The sequence below is a fragment of the Panthera tigris genome, chromosome C1 (genome assembly GCF_018350195.1).
Source record: "Panthera tigris isolate Pti1 chromosome C1, P.tigris_Pti1_mat1.1, whole genome shotgun sequence".
Classification (NCBI taxonomy): Eukaryota; Metazoa; Chordata; class Mammalia; order Carnivora; family Felidae; genus Panthera; species Panthera tigris.
Window position 1 is genome coordinate 185,459,283 of NC_056667.1, and position 17,999 is coordinate 185,477,281.

The 17,999-nt window shown below is 41.9% G+C and overlaps 1 protein-coding gene across 8 annotated transcripts in view; it reads left to right on the forward strand.

Annotated features, from left to right (window-relative positions):
• CFLAR (CASP8 and FADD like apoptosis regulator) overlaps positions 1-17,999 on the forward strand; it is a 110,944-nt gene that overhangs the window by 23,759 nt on the left and 69,186 nt on the right. For 3 of the 8 annotated variants that reach the window (XR_006220886.1, XR_006220885.1, XM_007089998.3), the window contains exon 1: positions 8,823-9,073. The exons of 1 other annotated variant lie outside the window; for it this stretch is intronic. The gene's annotated coding sequence lies outside the window, so the exon portion shown is untranslated. Of the gene's footprint in view, positions 1-8,819; positions 9,074-9,166; positions 11,680-16,227; positions 17,188-17,999 lie in introns of those variants that run through there. 4 more of the 8 variants (XM_042995049.1, XM_007090001.3, XM_015540992.2 and 1 more) reach the window with 4 other exon arrangements.

Genomic DNA, 17,999 nt, shown 5'->3' on the forward strand with positions numbered 1-17,999 from the left:
TTGTTTTATATATCTGGGGGCTCCGGTATTCGGTGCATAGACATTTATAATTGTTAGCTCTTCCTGATGGATAAACCCTGTGATTATTATATAATGCCCTTCTTCATCTCTTGTTACAGCCTTTAATTTAAAGTCTACTTTGTCTGATATAAGTATGGCTACTCCAGCTTTCTTTTGGCTTCCAGTAGCATAAATAGTTCTCCATCCCCTCACTCTCAATCTAAAGGTGTCCTCAGATCTAAAATGAGTCTCTTGTAGACAGCAAATAGATGGGTCTTGTTTTTTTATCCATTCTGATACCCTATGTCTTTTGGTTGGCGCATTTAATCCATTTACATTCAGTGTTATTATAGAAAGATACAGGTTTAGGGTCATTGTGATGTCTGTATGTTTTATACTTGTAGCGATGTCTCTGGTACTTTGTCTCACAGGATCCCCCTTAGGATCTTTTGTAGGGCTGGTTTAGTGGTGACAAATTCCTTCAGTTTTTGTTTGTTTGGGAAGACCTTTATCTCTGCTTCTATTCTAAATGACAGACTTGCTGGATAAAGGATTCTCGGCTGCATATTTTTTCTGTTCAATACATTGAAGATCTCGTGCCAATCCTTTCTGGCCTGCCAAGTTTCAAAAGAGAGATCAGTCACGAGTCTTATAGGTCTCCCTTTATATGTTAGGGCACGTTTATCCCTTGCTGCTTTCAGAATTTTCTCTTTATCCTTGTATTTTGCCAGTTTGACTATGATATGTCGTGCAGAAGATCGATTCAAGTTACGTCTGAAGGGAGTTCTCTGTGCCTCTTGGATTTCAATGCCTTTTTCCTTCCCCAGTTCAGGGAAGTTCTCAGCTATGGTTTCTTCAAGTACACCTTCAGCACCTTTCCCTCTCTCTTCCTCCTCTGGGATACCAATTATGCGTATATTATTTCTTTTTAGCGTGTCACTTTGTTCTCTAATTTTCCCCTCATACTCCTGGATTTTTTTATCTCTCTTTTTCTCAGCTTCCTCTTTTTCCATAACTTTATCTTCTAGTTCACCTATTCTCTCCTCTGCCTCTTCAATCCGAGCCGTCGTTTCCATTTTGTTTTGCATTTCGTTTAAAGCGTTTTTCAGCTCCTCCTGACTGTTCCTTAGTCCCTTGATCTCTGTAGCAAGAGATTCTCTGCTGTCCTCTATACTGTTTTCAAGCCCAGCGATTAATTTTATGACTATTATTCTAAATTCACTTTCTGTTATATTATTTAAATCCTTTTTGATCAGTTCATTAGCTGTTGTTATTTCCTGGAGATTCTTCTGAGGGGAATTCTTCCGTTTGGTCATTTTGGATAGTCCCTGGAGTGGTGAGGACCTGCAGGGCACTTCCCCTGTGCTGTGGTGTATAACTGGAGTTGGTGGGCAGGGCCGCAGTCCGACCCGATGTCTGCCCCCAGCCCACCGCTGGGGCCACAGTCAGACTGGTGTGTGCCTTCTCTTCCCCTCTCCTAGGGGCGGGATTCACTGTGGGGTGGCGTGGCCCGTCTGGGCTACTTACACACTGCCAGGCTTGTGGAGCTGGGGATCTGGCGTATTAACTGGGGTGGGTTGGCAAGGTGCACGGGGGCAGGAGGAGCAGGCTTAGCTCGCTTCTCCTTAGGTGGTCCTCTTCAGGAGGTGCCCTGTGGCATTGGGAGGGAGTGAGACCCGCTGCCGGAGGGGTGGCTCCGCAGAAGCACCACGTTGGGTGTTTGCACGGAGCAAGCAAGTTCCCTGGCAGGAACTGGTTCCCTTTGGGATTTTGGCTGGGGGATGGGCGGGGGAGATGGCGCTGGCGAGCGCCTTTGTTCCCCGCCAAACTGAGCTCTGTCATCCCGGGGCTCAGCAACTCTCCCTCCCTTTGTCCTCCAGCCTTCCCGCTTTTCTAGCAGAGCTGTTAACTTATGACCTCCCAGATGCTAAGCAAGTCCCGCTTGCTGTCTGAACACACTTCGTCCGGCCCCTCCGCTTTTGCGAGCCAGACTTGGGGTCTCTGCTTGGCCGGCGGGCAGCCCCTCCGCCCCGGCTCCCTCCCGCCAGTCGGTGGAGCACGCACTGCCTCTCCGCCCTTCCTACCCTCTTCCGTGGGCCTCTGGTCTGCGCTTGACTCCGGAGACTCCGTTCTGCTAGTTTCTGGTGGTTTTCTGGGTTAGTTAGGCAGGTGTAGGTGGAATCTAAGTGATCAGCAGGATGCGCGGTGAGCCCAGCGTCCTCCTAAGCCGCCATCTTCCCCTCACGGACTTTTTTTTGATGTATTTTAAAGACATCAGTACATTTCCCCTAAATAATTTAGCTTGCATATCAGGCATAATTATCCATGTTGTTGCATGAATCTTTGGCTTATTTCTTTTTACTGCTGAGTAGTATTTCCATTGCATGGATATACTGCCATGGTTTATCCATTTGTCTATTGATGGAATTTTAAGTTGTTCCCAGTTTGGGGTTATTATAAGTAAAGCTGTTGTGAATGTTCATATACAAGTCTTTGTACAGATACATGCTTTTATTTATCTTGAATAAGTACTTAAGAGTACTTTTGTGAGGTCATATGATAAGTATACTTTACAATAAGTAGCCAAACTGTTTTCCAAGTGGTACCATTTTACATTTCTGCTAGCATTGTATTAAAGTTGAAGTTGTTCCATATTCTCGCTGATACTTTGTATTGTCAGTTCTTTTGATTTTAGCCATTCCAGTAGGCTTTTAATTTGCATTTCCCTAATAATTATTGGTATCAAGTATCATTTCTTGTACTTATTGGCAATTGTTTTGTAAAGTGTCTATTCAAATCTTTGGCGTATTTTTTTAAATTTTTTTTATTTAAAAAAATTTTTTTTAACATTTTATTTATTTTTTTTTTCAACGTTTTTTTTTTTTAATTTATTTTTGAGACACAGAGAGACAGAGCATGAACGGGGGAGGGGCAGAGAGAGAGGGAGACACAGAATCGGAAACAGGCTCCAGGCTCCGAGCCATCAGCCCAGAGCCTGACGCGGGGCTCGAACTCACGGACCGCGAGATCGTGACCTGGCTGAAGTCGGACACTTAACCGACTGCGCCACCCAGGCACCCCAAACATTTTATTTATTTTTGAGACAGTGAGAGACAGAGCATGAACAGGGGAGGGTCAGAGAGAGGGAGACACAGAATCTGAAAACAGGCTCCAGGCTCTGAGCTGTCAGCACAGAGCCCGATGTGGGGCTCAAACTCACGGACCGAGAGATCATGACCTGAGCCGAAGTCGGCTGCTTAACCGACTGAGCCACCTAGGCGCCCCTCTTTGGCGTATTTTTAAAATGGGTTATTTGTTTTGTTATTATTGTTCATATATTCAAGTTTTATGTCCATTGTGAGACATGTATTGGAAATATTTTCCCCTGGTCTATGGTTTTTCCATACTTTTATTTTCAATCTATTTGTATCTTTGTATTTTAAAAAATTTTTATTTATTTTGAGAGAAAGAGAGAGCGAACAGGGGAGGGGAAGAGAGAGAAAGACAAAGAATCTCAAGCAGGAACTGCACTGTCAGCAGGGAGCCCGATGCGGGGCTCAAACCCACCAACCACGAGACAGTTATAGCTTGAGCATAGATTTTTTTCAATACAGTCTAACAAGCTTTCCTTTTGATTAGGTTATTTGAGCCTTTCCATTACATATATATATGTATATATATGTATACATATACATACATATTGTGTGTATATACATATACATACATATGCATACACATTACATATGTATATGTATATATATATATATATATATATATATATATATATATATATAATTGTTTATTTTCAGAGAGAGAGAGAAAGAGAGTGTGAGCAGGGGAAGGACAGAGAGGGAGAGAGAGAATCCCAAGTGGGCTCTGCACTGTCAGCGCAGAGCCCAACGAGGGGCTCAAACTCATAACCCTGCATCAAAATCAAGAATCGGATGCTTAACCGATTGAACCACCTAGGTGCCCCCTTTTCCATTTAATATTATTATTTACACAGTTGGATTTGCATGTGCCATTTTACTTTTACTTTTTGTTTTCTATATGTCTCATGCCTTTTCTGTCCCTTTATATCTCTTTTACTGCTTCCTTTTGCATTAAGCGTGTATTTTTTAATGTAGTATCTTAATTTCTTTAATGATTTTTCAACATATTTTTTAAAGTTATTTTTTAGTGATTTCTCTATGGTTTACCATTTACATCTTAACTTACCAGAGGCAGCTGGGATTTATACTAGCTAGTTCCAATGAAATATAGAAATCTTGCTCCTACATAGCTCTATTCCCTCTTTCCTCCCTTTGTGGTATTTTGTTATATATCACATCAATTAATGTTATACATTCAAAAATACATTGGTACAATTATTACTTTACCATCTGTAGTCATTTCCTTATCCCAGTATAGCTTTGCTCCTACCCACCTCCTTTGTGCTATTATTGGCAAATATATTTCACATATATTAATTTCTCTGTTATAGGCATGATGATCCATTACATTACTTTACACAATTGCTTTTTAAACCAATTAAGAGGAAGAGAAGAAATTTTAATTTATACTATTTTCTATATTTTCATTTTTTTGTTTTTAATTGAATTATAGTTGACATACAATATTTGTTTCAGGTGTACAACATAATGATTTGACAATTACATTATGAAATGCTCACCATAAGTATATTTACCTTTTGTCACCATACAAAGTTATTGCAATAATTTTCCTTATGCTGTACTTAGTCCAGACTTATTTCTTTTATAACTGGAAGTTTGTACTCCTTAATCCTCTTCCCTTATTTTTCCTATCAACCCACCCACTCCCCTCCTCTGGCAGTCACCAGTTTGTTTTCTGTATTTATGAGTCTGTTTCTATTTTTTTGTTTGCTCATTTGTTATGTGTGTTAGTGTTTTAGATTCCACATATAAGTGAAATCAAATCATTTGTCTTTGTCTGACTTATTTCAGCATAATACCCTCTAGATCCATCTATGTTGTCACAAATGTTAAGATTTCATTCTTTTTTTTATGACTAATATTCTATTGTGTGTGTATATATATATATATATATGTATGCATATATGTATAAACATCTTTTTCCATTCATATATTGGTGGACACTTAAGTTGACTATTGTAAATAATGCTGCAGTAAATATAGGGGTACATATATTTTCTTGAATTAGTGTTTTCATTTTCTTTAATACCCAGTAGTGGAATTACTGGATATTATGGTATTTCTATTTTTAATTTCTGAGGAACCTCCATACTGTTTTTATTTATACTGCCTTTTATAATTTTGTAACTACTTTTTTTGGTGCTCTTTGTTTTTTGTGTGTGAGTATTTGAATTACTGTCTGGAGTTATTTGCTTTTAGCCTAAAGAACTTCCTTTAGTAATTCTTGAAAGGCAGGTGTGCTAGCACAATTTTTTTGTTTTTGTTTGAGTATTTCACCTTATTTCCCCAATCTTATTTTCATAAGGTTGTTTTGCTGGATATAGGATTCTTAGTTGAAAGTTTTTTTTCTTTCAGCACTTTGAATATGTTTTCTCGTTGCCTTTAGCCTTTATTTAATTTTTGGTGAGAAGTCAACTATTAACCTTACTGGTATATACTTGTAAGCAAGAGTTGTTATTCCTTTGTTGCTTTCAGGGTTTATTCCTTGTCTTTGACTTTCAGCATTGTTACTGTAATATATCTGCTTGTAGAGCTCTTTGCATTTATCTTATTTGGAATTTTTGGAGCTTCCTGGATGTGTAGGTTACAGTTTTTGAATACATTTGGGAAGCTTTTAGCTCTTATTTCTTTGTATATTTTTTCTGCTTCTTTTCATTCTCTTCTTCTGGTATTCCCATTATGCATGTGTTTGGTGTGCTCCATGGTGTTGCACATTTCTCTGAGGCTCTCTTCATTTCTCTCTGTTCTTTGGCTTGTATAATCTCCATTTCTTAGTTAGCTTATTCTTTCTTCTGCCAGTTCAAATCTACTGTTGAGCCCATAATAAAGTTATTTCCACTCCAGAGTTTCTATTTGGTTCATTTCTATAATTTCTGAGTTATGTCCCTGCTCTAGGGGCTGAATATCTCTTTATTGGTATTCTTTCTTTGATATGACATTATCATACTGATGAAGGAGTGTGGGCCAAGCTGAGGGCAAAATACAGGCTAACAGCACGCTTCTTTCCCACCCACCCCTCCCCACCCCAGGTGGGATATGTGTGACATAATATGTAATATGTGGCTTAATGATGTGTGATATGTGGCTTATGGCCCCCTGATATATATCTGAAGGGTCTCATGACTGAGGTTTTATTAAATGGTAATAAATGGTTGCCTAGCAACATCTAGCCCCTCTAGCAAGGTCCTGGAAACCTTGCTCCCAAAATACCTTAGAGACTTACTCTATCCCTGACCCCCTCCCAACCTGAGGGTATATAATGAGTTACCCATCATGACCCCTGTGCCGCTCTTCTGCCCACGGGTCCTGTTCCCATGCTTTAATAAAATCACGTTTTTGCACCAAAAATGTCTTCAAGAATTCTTTCTTGGCCATTGGCTCCGGACCACTGCATGCATCACCCCCAAATTTCATCAGTACCTTTCTTCTTTGATCCTGCTTTTCTTTAGCTCTGGGAAAATATTTATAATGGCTACTTTGAATTTTTTTCTGATAAATCTGACATCAAGTTGCTCTCACAGGCAGTTTTTATTGCCTATTTTTCCAGTGTATGAGTCATACCTTCCTGTTTCCTTGCATACTTCCTTGTTTTTTCTTTGGAAACTGGGCATTTATTACAAGTACCAACTCTGGGTGCTTATTTTTCCTCCCTCGTCCTCCTCACTTTGTTATTATTATTTGCTTGTTTATTTGTTTAGTGACTGGCTGGATTATTTTAGTAAAGTTTACTCCCCCCCCTCTTAAATTTCTGATGTTTTTATCCTAGTATTATGGTAATTTGGCTACAGCTCTCTTTGTCTTATTTCCTGACCACACCCAGCTGTTAAACTTCAACAGTTCACTGCCTGATTGCTCTATTATTTTCAATGCTGTCCTGAGACATAAATTTCTCTATAAATGGATCCAATCAACTTCTGGGTCCTTTGAAGCAATATTTTATGAGGTCAGTGTTATTATCTGTTCTCACCCAAGGAGGGCTTCCCTCAACTGTCTTTATCTTTGGTTCTCTCTGGCAAACTAGCCAATTTACAATTTAGCCCATATCTTGAATCTCCTCACAATTGCCTAACACTAAAACCCCCAGGTTTTTGAGAGCACAGCTTGGCTTACATTTCTCCATGTTTTTGGCACATGAAATCACTTCCTTTGGGAAGAGATTTAAGCTATGTGTTTCATGGACTGCCCCCCCCCCCCCCCCCCCTTCAATTAGAAAGCCAGGGCTTTGGGGAAGAGGAAGAACAGTGGCAAACTGAGTCACATCTCTGCTCTTAGGGGCTGAACTCTAGGTAGAGGAGGGGGTAGTAGCCCGAGGTCCTCTGGCTTATCTCTCTGGTCCCAACTACCACTTCTGAGGTGAGGGTGATTAGGTCCCTAGTATTCGCAGCACTCCAGCCCAAGGTAGATCCTCTATTCCATGAGTGGACTGGATGGGAGAAAAGATCCTCCATCTCTCAACCACACCTACCCAGGATTTAGCTTTAGCGTCAGGTACTAGGGCCTGGTGAGAATTGCTGACATTCTGCTCCACCCCCTGGAATTATGGGGAGAGGAGAACCTGTGTTCTTGATTGCAGCAGAGTGGGGTCTCTGCTGAGTAGAGGGGGTGAAGCGGTCCTGGTTGAAATACTACAGATTCTCACTCGCCTTTCTTATCACATTTTCATGGATTTTCTTGAATAGATATTTTTTTCATTTGCTGTTTTTCTCTTAGGACTATTTCCAAGGGTTTAAGTGATTATTTGTTGTTCGCTTGTTTTAAAATAATTTTCATCAGTATCACTGGGGAGTGGGTCATCTGAGCTCCTCATGCTATCAGGCCAGTAGTTAATCTCTTGGTGCTGTTATTCTTGCAACTTTCCTATAAGCTTAAATTGATTTCAAGAAAAGTTAAGAAATAAAAAAAAGACACAGAAGAAAGTGGTTTTTAGGAATAAACATTAAAATATAAAGTGCTTTTGCACTTGCGATTATTCATTCCCATGCATTGGTATCCAAACATTAGCAGTGTTTGCTTGCTCTTAATGACAACTAGAACTACCTTAAACAAACACCCTGGGTTCATAGCATATCCAGATATTGAGGAAGAAGACAATTTTACTTTACCTTTCAACGTTCTTTTGTCTGGTCTAAGAATTAAATTGGCATATGACAGATTAACAGACTACAAAATTTAATTACCTACCTATCAGGCAGTCAGGCAAGTGAGGCTTCTGTGTCATTCAGAGATAAGGAGAAGGGAGGGGTCAGGGGCCTGGGACCTCAAAGGGAAGGAAGACAATTCACAGGAAGATGAAAGAGAGTAAATGTTCGGTAAACAAATGTTTGCTGGGCCAGACGGAAACAATGGGACAGAGAGAGGAATTTTAACAGACTTTGCTAAATTCTTCCCTGTCTAAAACACCTAGTTCATATTATACTATAGTTAACTATGTTGATAGGTCCCTTCCTAGAGCACATCCAAATTCGTCTACACAGTTAGAGGGAGGGTCAAAGGTTCTTTCCGAGTTTGTTTCTTGAAAATAATCACCAGAACAATCCACATGCCAAAGACACATTTTGGGGTGATATTTTTTTTTCTCCCCTGCTCAGTAATAGAGGGTAGTAACAGCTGGTTGACTGTGGCACGAGTGTTTTAATTCAAAAGGACTCAGGGACTGGTGAGTGGGGGGGCGGAGGGGGGTCTCTGGGTTTAACACAGTGAACGTCAGGCCATCAAGTTTTCTTAGCGGCTTTTCCTGGGTGAGCAAGGCCAATGGAGGCGTGACTGGGCAGGAAGGCGCCACGTCCGCTTCCAGGCTTAGGCTTTCAGTTTCCTTTCTCCATCTTGCCTACGATTTTCTGCGTCAGTGTCAGCGAAGCCTGACAGGGCAGCCTAAGAAGAGCCCCGCGGTGTGCAGGACGGTAAGTGCCCAGGGCTTGCTCTCCCCGCTCCCCACCCTCCCCAGGTCCAAGACTCGAGGCTGGTGGGGGCAGGGGGGGGGGCCTCCCCAGCCGCCCCTCCCGCCCCTCCCGCCCCTAGCAGCTACTCGCGGACTAGCTCTTCCCGGAACTGGTCTGGGGCGGGAGAAGCCAGGCAGGGGTTACGGGAAGAGGGGGCCTTCTGGCAGGTGACTCAGTCCTGTGGGGTCCTTACCTCCCGTTGGACTGGCAGGCGCCCTCCCGGGGCGGCTGGGGGCGGTGGCAGGGGGCGGTGGCAGCGGGACAAACCGCCTAACAAACCCGCTCCCTCGCCCTCCCCCACCCCACTTCTCAGCAGGGCCGCGGGTGGCTGCCAGGGTCCCGGGTGCTGTCCCCGAGAGCCCCTACCTCCAGCCCACGTAACCCTTGCCTAACACTGAAGCTCCAGAGGACGAGTAAACGTTGCTTAAAATTGAGAGTTGCTCAATTCCTGGGGTAAACTGTTCAAAAGACTTGGCTTTTTTTCTTTCGAAAAGTTGATGAGAAAGAAGACTTTTCCTGCAGCAGTATGTATGTGTCTCCGCCGGAGTAGCTGGTCTGGCAGGAATTTTTACTTTCTCCCCATAGCCTGGTGAAGTAGGTCAGGACTGTTGTTTTTCACAGCAGTGCAATATGTATTTTGGCAAATTGCAAGGAAACTTTGCGAAAGTTTGGAATCATTGGTAAGATTTTGGTAAAGCCTTAGCTTAAACTTGTTCTCCGCTCCCCGCCTCCCCCCCAAAGAACTGGGAGACGTTGAGTTCAAGATGTTATTTCTTGACTGTGTCCTGATTGGGACAGAAGGACATGTTCTTTCTAAACATTAACAGTGGAATGCAATAGAACAGAGGCCACTGAAGTACGTTTTTGGTTCAAGGGAACAGGAAATGAGTAAGGGCGTAGGTTAGTAAGGACGCTAAATTGCCTCGAATTATTTTCATTTGTTGACACTTGAAATTTTTTACGCAATGAGACTGTAGTGCCAATAGAGAGAATATGTCAAGCATTTGGACACCGACAGACCTGGGTAATCTAAAATTTAAACTGGGCTCTGGTGGGCTTGACCTACTTTAGTTAAGATATTTCAGATAAGAGGAACAGAATTTTTGGTATTTTCCCTCTGGTGGTGCCCCTAAATAATCTTACGATAAAGTTCATTAGGAAAAAACTTGGCTTAACTCCAAAATTAAAAAGAAAAGACTCAAATTTGGAAAGGAATTTTGAATGTTTGCCATACAGAAGTTTTCCCTTTTCATGTTACCTTGTGTTTTACTTACAGCTTCTGGGATGAAGGTCCTGATTAAAATGGCCTTTTCTAACGACTTTATGTTTTAGATTTCTGTTTGTTACTGACCTTGGTACTTCTCTTTAACACTGTATTACTTACTAGCTTGCACCTGCTTTAAGAAGGAGACTGAATCCGCCTGCAGGTGTGAAGTGCACCTTGCCCTCCTGGAAATGGACGTGGGTGGGTGGGAGTGTAGTAAAGGGCAGTTTTTTCAGGGTAGCAGGGGGCCTAGCGCAAATTGAAACGGAAGCAGGTTTCGTCTCTGGGGCGCCCGCGAGTCAGACCTTCGCTCTCAGTGGGGAGGTGGGGCGTAGCCGCAGCACCCACCCACTGGGTCTCCCCCAGCAGCACGTTAATTCCCCGGAGCGCCACGTGGGCCCTTTGCTTACACAACGGAGAGTTTCGGGACAGCAGCGCATGTGCTCTCGTGGAGTTTCTTAGGTGTGGGGGGCTGAGGGTTCTCGAGCCTTAAGTCTCTTGTGGGCGGCCTGGAAGAGGCGCACAGGGGCTCAGCTGGAAGAGGCTCGCGGAAAGCCCAATGGGGAGTGCACCTGTTGATGCGTGCAACGCTCTCCTCCAGTTCCCGGAGTACTCCCGACGCGGTTTCCCCTAACGGCAGGTCCCGCACTGGTGGGTCCCCTTCCCGCCTGAGATCCAGCGGGAAGAGCCGGCCTACCCGGGCGTGAGTAGAATTAAGAATCCTGTCCGTCTCTCCTCTCTCGACCTGCGCCCCCTTGCGGGAGTCGCCCTGGGCTCCGGGGCTGTAACTGTCCCGGATCCTGGCAGAAAAGGATTGAGCCCCTCTTGGCCCTTCCGGCCGGTTCTGGAGCCTCCTGGGGATTCATCTTACAGCAGTAGAAGTCACGAGGCCTGTCACTTTTTTAAATCTGAGGAACGGACTCCGTTTGGTTATTTCTTCTTTTGTAGGGCCGCAAAAGTTAATTAAAGTCGTGTTTTTGGACTCAACTGACTCCTTTCCTTTGATTCAGTGTAATCCTACAAACATTTATTGATCTCCTATGGGCCAGGCTGAGTTCTGGGTGCTGGGGACATAGAGACGGAACTGAACTTGGTTCCTTCCCCCAGAAGCTCTCAGAGTGGTTGGGGGAGACGGAGCAGTTATCCACACGGGTAACTTGGGCTTAAGGGGCCTGGAGGGGGGCCACTGACAGGGGAGGAATGGGAGGAAGATGGTGGGGCCAGTTGGAGAAGTAATGACAGGTAACAGAGGGCAACATGTACTCAACGCTCATTCCTGTTTTCCGTATTATGCATCATTGAGGTAAGAAACACTATTTCTCCTTTATGTTCAGCTTCTGTCACCTCCTCTCCCAAGACTTCATAACCCACCCACGAATGTTCCCTTCCTCTACATTTTCATACACTCTGTGGCTGTCTTTACACTTACCATGAATTGCACTTAACACTCTGTATCCTAATACTTTTCTTTAAAAACTTTTCAGTTAAGTTGTATTATAATTTTCTGTGTTAAAATTCATGCAGAGTAAATAGAGAAAGCTCTCAGGAGTCTGTTCCCTAAGATAACCAAAGGTTGCAGTTTAGTGTCTTTTTCAGACATTTACACACTCAAACACAGCCTTTTAAGTGTTTTTAAATATATAATTTTTTGCTCTTTTGTTTTCTTATTTTGTATGATGCTGTTCAACTGCATTTCAGAACTGTTTTTTTTTTCTTTTCTATTAACATCTCTATTTTTCTCAGATGTAATTTCACTCTCCTCTGGCATCAGTGTTTCTAATGATTTTTCCCCCCTAATGACCACCTTTCTTGTTTCTGAGAATATGTGTATCCACAATTTACATTTAATTCATCTGCTTGCTCATATGCCCCCAGTGTTTTTTCTCCCTCAATTCTGGGTTTAGAGAAGTAATTTCTTCTTTGACTCCATGTACATTTGAATGAATGAATGATGAATATGTATATATTTTAATATTTTCTTTCCAGATAAAACTGCTTTTTTCTCTGATGGTCTCTGCTTTTAGCCATATTGTCTTTATTTGGCCATTTAAGTTTTTGTGCAAAACAAACAGCTTTCTCATTGTTTTCTTCTTATTCTATATATTGGGTTGTCATCTTTGGTCATTCAGTACTTGTGAAAGATGTGATATAATGTTCATGTATATATTCAAGATGGTTTGTGTCTTCTACATGGAACCTTTCTACTGGAGAAATTAACCCATTTTATTTACATTAATATCTATATGCTTCAGTTTTTCAATATAATTGAAAAATCCTCTTGTAGTTCTGTGCTCCAAGGTTTAAAATGTTCCCCAGGGTAATGGTTTCCTTTTATCATCTGATAAGCTTCCTTATCTACTTGTCAAGTTCTTGAGTTGTTGTTTTTGTTGTTTTTTTTTAAACTTCTTTCAGATCTTCACTTTAGCTTACTATATTTTGTTTGTTTGGTTTTGGTTTTGGACTTGAAACTTTCAAAAAGTATAGTTTTTAAAATCAGTGATATTTGTTTTAAAGAATAAACACATGAAAATCTTGCGTGGATACTATCTGGTGAATGAATCAAATTCCTTGCAAGAATTGAATAAAATAAATAATAAGTTAATTATTCCCTACATTCAGCATTTACTGAGCACCTGCATTTACTGAGTCTATCTTTTTCACCTGGGTTGTCAACAGGAATGCCATGGAAAGTAGAAAGAGGAACCAGGTAGGAAATAAGAAGCTGGAAACAGGTACCAGAGATAATGATGGGGCTGAAGCAAATGAGGAATTTTAGTTTTCTTCTTCACTTTTCTTCATTTTCCAGATTTTCCTATAGCATCCAAGTAGTGCTTTTTATAATTAAAAGAAAGAATGCTATAAAAATAAGTTTAAGAGCTTTGTATCTCCTGTATTATGCACAACTTGTGATTTTGAACACGACTGTTTCCTGATGGGCTAACCTTGTCCCTTTAGCTACTAAGAATCTGTTGTATAAACTGAGAAAATATACCTATTAGGTTGAATTTGTTTAAGTTTATTTATTTATTTTGAGACAGAGAGTGCAAGCAAGGGAGGAGCAGAGAGAGGGAGCGAAAGAGAGAATCCCAATGTGGGGCTCAAGCTCCCAAACCATAAGATGGGTTCTTGGAGCGCCTAGTGGCTCAGTTGGTTAAGCATCTGACTTCAGCTCAGGTCAGGATCTCATGGTGTGTGAGTTCGAGCCCTGCATCGGAGTCTGTGCTGACAGCTCGGAGCCTGGAACCTTCTTTGGATTCTCTGTCTCTCTCTCTCTCTCTTTCTCTCTGCCCCTCCCCAGTTTGTGTGCTCTCTCTCTCTCAAAAATACATAAATTAAAAAAAAAAAAAAAGATTTGGACTCTCGACCAACTGAGGCACCCCAGGCACCCCTAGGTTGAATTTTTAATTCAAGCTAGTCTTGTATAGATGGGCCTCAGAGAATATTTGCTAAACATTTTACTTTACTGTAGCATAACTGATACCTTGGTTGTTTCTTGACCCCCTTTTGAGTCCTTTGATGAAAACCTTGAGAAGAGGGAATGTGTATCTTCCTGATAGCAGTTGTATGGTGATAAAGAAGACACCAAACAGCCATATGATAGTGTGAGGCATTTACTACATTCATCAATTTACTCTGAGGCTTCAATTTCCTCAACAACAGCAACAGCAACAAAAACCAACAGGCAAAACTGAGTTTAAGCAGGATTCCAAATTTTAATGATTCAGCAAAGTCTGAGTTCAGAGACCAGATCTTAGTTCCAAGTAGTGCAAAGAAGGGCTGTGACCTAGCCTTAATTCTTTGTACGTATCTGAGCCATACAAGGTATTAGTAATTTTTTAAAAGTTTATTTATTTTGAGAGAGACAGAGACAGTGTAAGTGGGGGAGGGGCAGAGAGAGAGAGAGGAGAGAGAGAGAATCCCAAGCAGGCTCCGTGCTGTCAGTGCAGAGCCCGACGTGGGGCTCCAACCCATGAAGCCATGAGACCAAGAGTTGGACACTTAGCTGACTGAGGCACCCAGGTGCCCCAAAGTATTAGTAATTTTGTTGATGTCCTATTTGAGGAAAGAATTCTTTAAATTTAGGCATCTTTGAGTCCATCCTTTGAGAATTATACCACACACAGAGGACCTGCCTAGAGACTTGGCAAAAATGAAAATCCTGACACATAAATCTTAGGGTTTTAGAAATTGTGATAAATGCAAAAGGTAAAATTTTAGCTAAAGGTACAGGGAGATGTACCTTTTGTTAACACATCTTGGCTAGAGATGTTGTATTCCGCCTGTTTAAGGTGAGGTCCTGCCAGGTCCTAGGAAGCCCTGCATAGGGGCTCACCCAGCCTCTTACAAATCACATTTAAGCCACTGTTACTTAACCAATAGCATTGTTACCCCTTATATTTGCAAAAACTACCTTTCACAATCTGTTTCCTGGATCTAACAGCCAGGTTCCAAGTATGATATCTGCTCCAACACCAGCTCCCATCTTGCTTCATTGTACATTGTGAAAGGATGAGTAAGCTTTACACATGTTCAGGCCTGCTGGAGCTGTGTAATGATGACCAGTCTGTTTTTGGCAGGCCTGGCCAGGGCTCACCACAGCCTAATGAAGGTGAATGAGAACCTACCAATCCTCAAGGACCTCACCACATATGACAGGTACCCAACTAGAATAAGATAAATGCCAGACGAAAGTAAAAACAGTGCTACGATGGGGCGCCTGGGTGGCTCAGTCGGTTAAGCGCCTGACTTCGGTTCAGGTCATGATCTCACAGTTAGTGAGTTCTGGCCCTGCGTCAGGCTCTGTGCTGACCGCTCAGAGCCTGGAGCCTGCTTTGGATTCTGTGTCTCCTTCCCTCCCTGTTCCTCTCCTGCTTGTGCTCTCTCTCTCAAAAATAAAGACTATAAATAAATAAATAAATAAATAAATAAATAAATAAATAAAACAGTGCTACTAAGCAGCAGGAGATGACTTGATTTGGGGATCAAGACAAGCTTATGGAAGTGAAGTCTTGAAAGGTGGGGTAGAATTTCAATAGGTAGAGACTGGGAAGAGGGGAGGAGCTTTCCAAATGGAGGCAAATGCTTGAGCAAAGAGGTTGGGACAGAAAAGCACTGGCCAGAGAACATGGAGATATCTATTTGCAGTGAGTTTAATTACAGGTTGGGCAGAACTCTTAGGTATTCTTGGGGAGATACTCTTAGGTGCTTGGGCTATGTAGGAGAAGTTTGCCCTTGTGGAAATTTAACTTTGGTTAAGATGGAGTGGGCCATTGCAGTAAAAGGATTTGCTTTTATTGCCCCTGGTGATTCTGTTTATGTTTTTGTGTCTGATTAGATGATTTATAATCTCCTTCTATCTAGATCCTTTCTTATTCTGTGGTTCTTTAATTCCCTCATTTTCTGCAGCTTCTATGCAACTGTTATAAAACAGGGAGGTGATTGGTGGTAATGTTATGTTGGCGTTTGTGGGAGCTTCCCTGAGAGTCATGGGCCTGAACTTCATTAAAGAACTTCATAAAATATCTTCTAGGGGAGCACCTGGCTGGCTCAGTCTGTCGAATATGCAACTTTTGATCTTAGGATTGTGGGTTCAAGCCCCATGTTGGGTGTGGAGCCTACTTAAAAAAAGAAAAAAAAGTTTTTAACATGAAATTTATTGTCAGATTGGTTTCCATACAACACCCAGTGCTCACACCAATAGGTGCCCTCCTCAATGCCCATGACCCACCCTCCCCTCCCTCCCACCCCCCATCAACCCTCAGTTTATTCTCAGTTTTTAAGAGTCTCTTATGGTTTGGCTCTCTCCCTTTCTAAGAAAAAATGTTTTAAAAAAATCTTCTAATTTTATGTCTTTTTATAATTGAGATTATCTATTGTTTGTGGGAAATTTGCTATAATTGAAGCACATGGCTTGTGAAGCCAAATCATGTTTTAATATATAATTTTAGCTACTAATGCATAATAGTGGTCAGTAACATCTCAACTTGGAGTGTTTATGGCTCAGCTTCAGTATATGGTCATCTAGACTATGTTTGAGTATGTATCTGTAGCATTCCAGAAATCAGGAACCACATAATGATCTGTTATTTATAGACTTCATTTTAAATATCTGTGTGTGTGTGGGGGGGGGTTGTGCAAAATGGCATTTCATGTGCTCTCTGAGGTTTAAAATGCCTCAGGTGGAGGAGGAAAGAGGGTTCATTATATTAGCTGCTTGAATTGTTACACAAACTTCCCACCTCTACAGATTCTGTACACAAACGGGAGGAAGGGGGTTTCTGTTAGGTTCTAGAACTCCCATTAGATGGCTACTTCTCTTTTGCCCAGGATCATGTAACCCCTTCTCCTTGATCCTTTCAGAATCTTCTGGGTGACTCTCTCGGGGACTTTATGTTCATATCTCAGTGGGGATTTCCAGACACATGAAAGTTCCAGCTTTGCATGCTGCTTTCTGCAGCTGGCAAAGCTGGCTTTTCTCCATCACTGTTCAGTTTTGTGGTGTTTCAGGGAAATTACATTTGCTTTCATACTGTGACCATGTTTGTTTGTTTTCATGCCATGCTATGACCTTGCTTCAGATACAGAAGCACTACAAAGAATGGAATATTCAGTATGTCTTTGGACAGGTCGAGGTATAATGGGAACCAGTTATGCTGGTGGCTGTGCTGCTGATTACAGAGAATGTTATGTGCTTTAGATACCAGATAGTTTGGAGGCAAAATTGACATCCTGTGAGAAAGATTGAGAAGCCTGACTTAAGTTAACCACACTTTACTGTCGCCTATTGGGACTAATGCTGGATACCAAGGAGGTATGTTCATAGTACTGTGATAATACAAAAAAGTTACTGGCTAAGTCTGTGTGTGCTTTTCCCAGGAAAGCTTTACACAGTAGGAGATGCTTCAGCTGGCCCTGAAAACTGAGAAAGGTTTTGTTTTGTTTTGTTTTTGCTAGACATGTAAGTAGAAGAGGGTAGTCCAAGCAAAGGCATAGAGGCATGGGAAAGAACTCTGTGTTGAAGTTAGGTTGAAGCCAAATGTGCAAAGTCTGTGTTAATAAGAGATGAAGGCAGATGCTGGACTACAAGGAGCCTTGAATGCAAAGAAAATTGGAACCTGCAATGGGAGATGAGGAATCATTGGAAGGTTTAAAACAGGAAAATGACTTAGTTCAAGCATGAATGTTATAAAGTTCATTCTGAAAGGAGATCAATTTGGAGGGGTTGAGACCATAGGCAGGGAGAACAGAAAGACCAGGGGAAAAGTCTGGGTGAGAGATAGTTGCTAAAAGATAGTTGCTAGGAGAAGTTGCTGAAAGAGAGTACTGAGGAGTCAGAGAAGGTTAGGGAGGTATTGCATAAGCTATAGTGGTCTGAGGTGAGCCAAAGAAGACTTTCCAGGAGGGATTAATCGGCAGCATCAGACGGAGTAGTGTGCCCAGGTAAAAGAGGGCTTCCAAGTGACTTTGGATGTAGCTACTAGGACGTCACCAAGTTCCCTGCTTAATGGGAAGTAGACCACTGTCAGCAGGACTGGAATACTAGAGTGAGCCAAGTAAGACACTTACTTCAGGCACAACGTTCAAGAGGGTGCTCACAAACTCAGCAATCAAGATAAATAATCT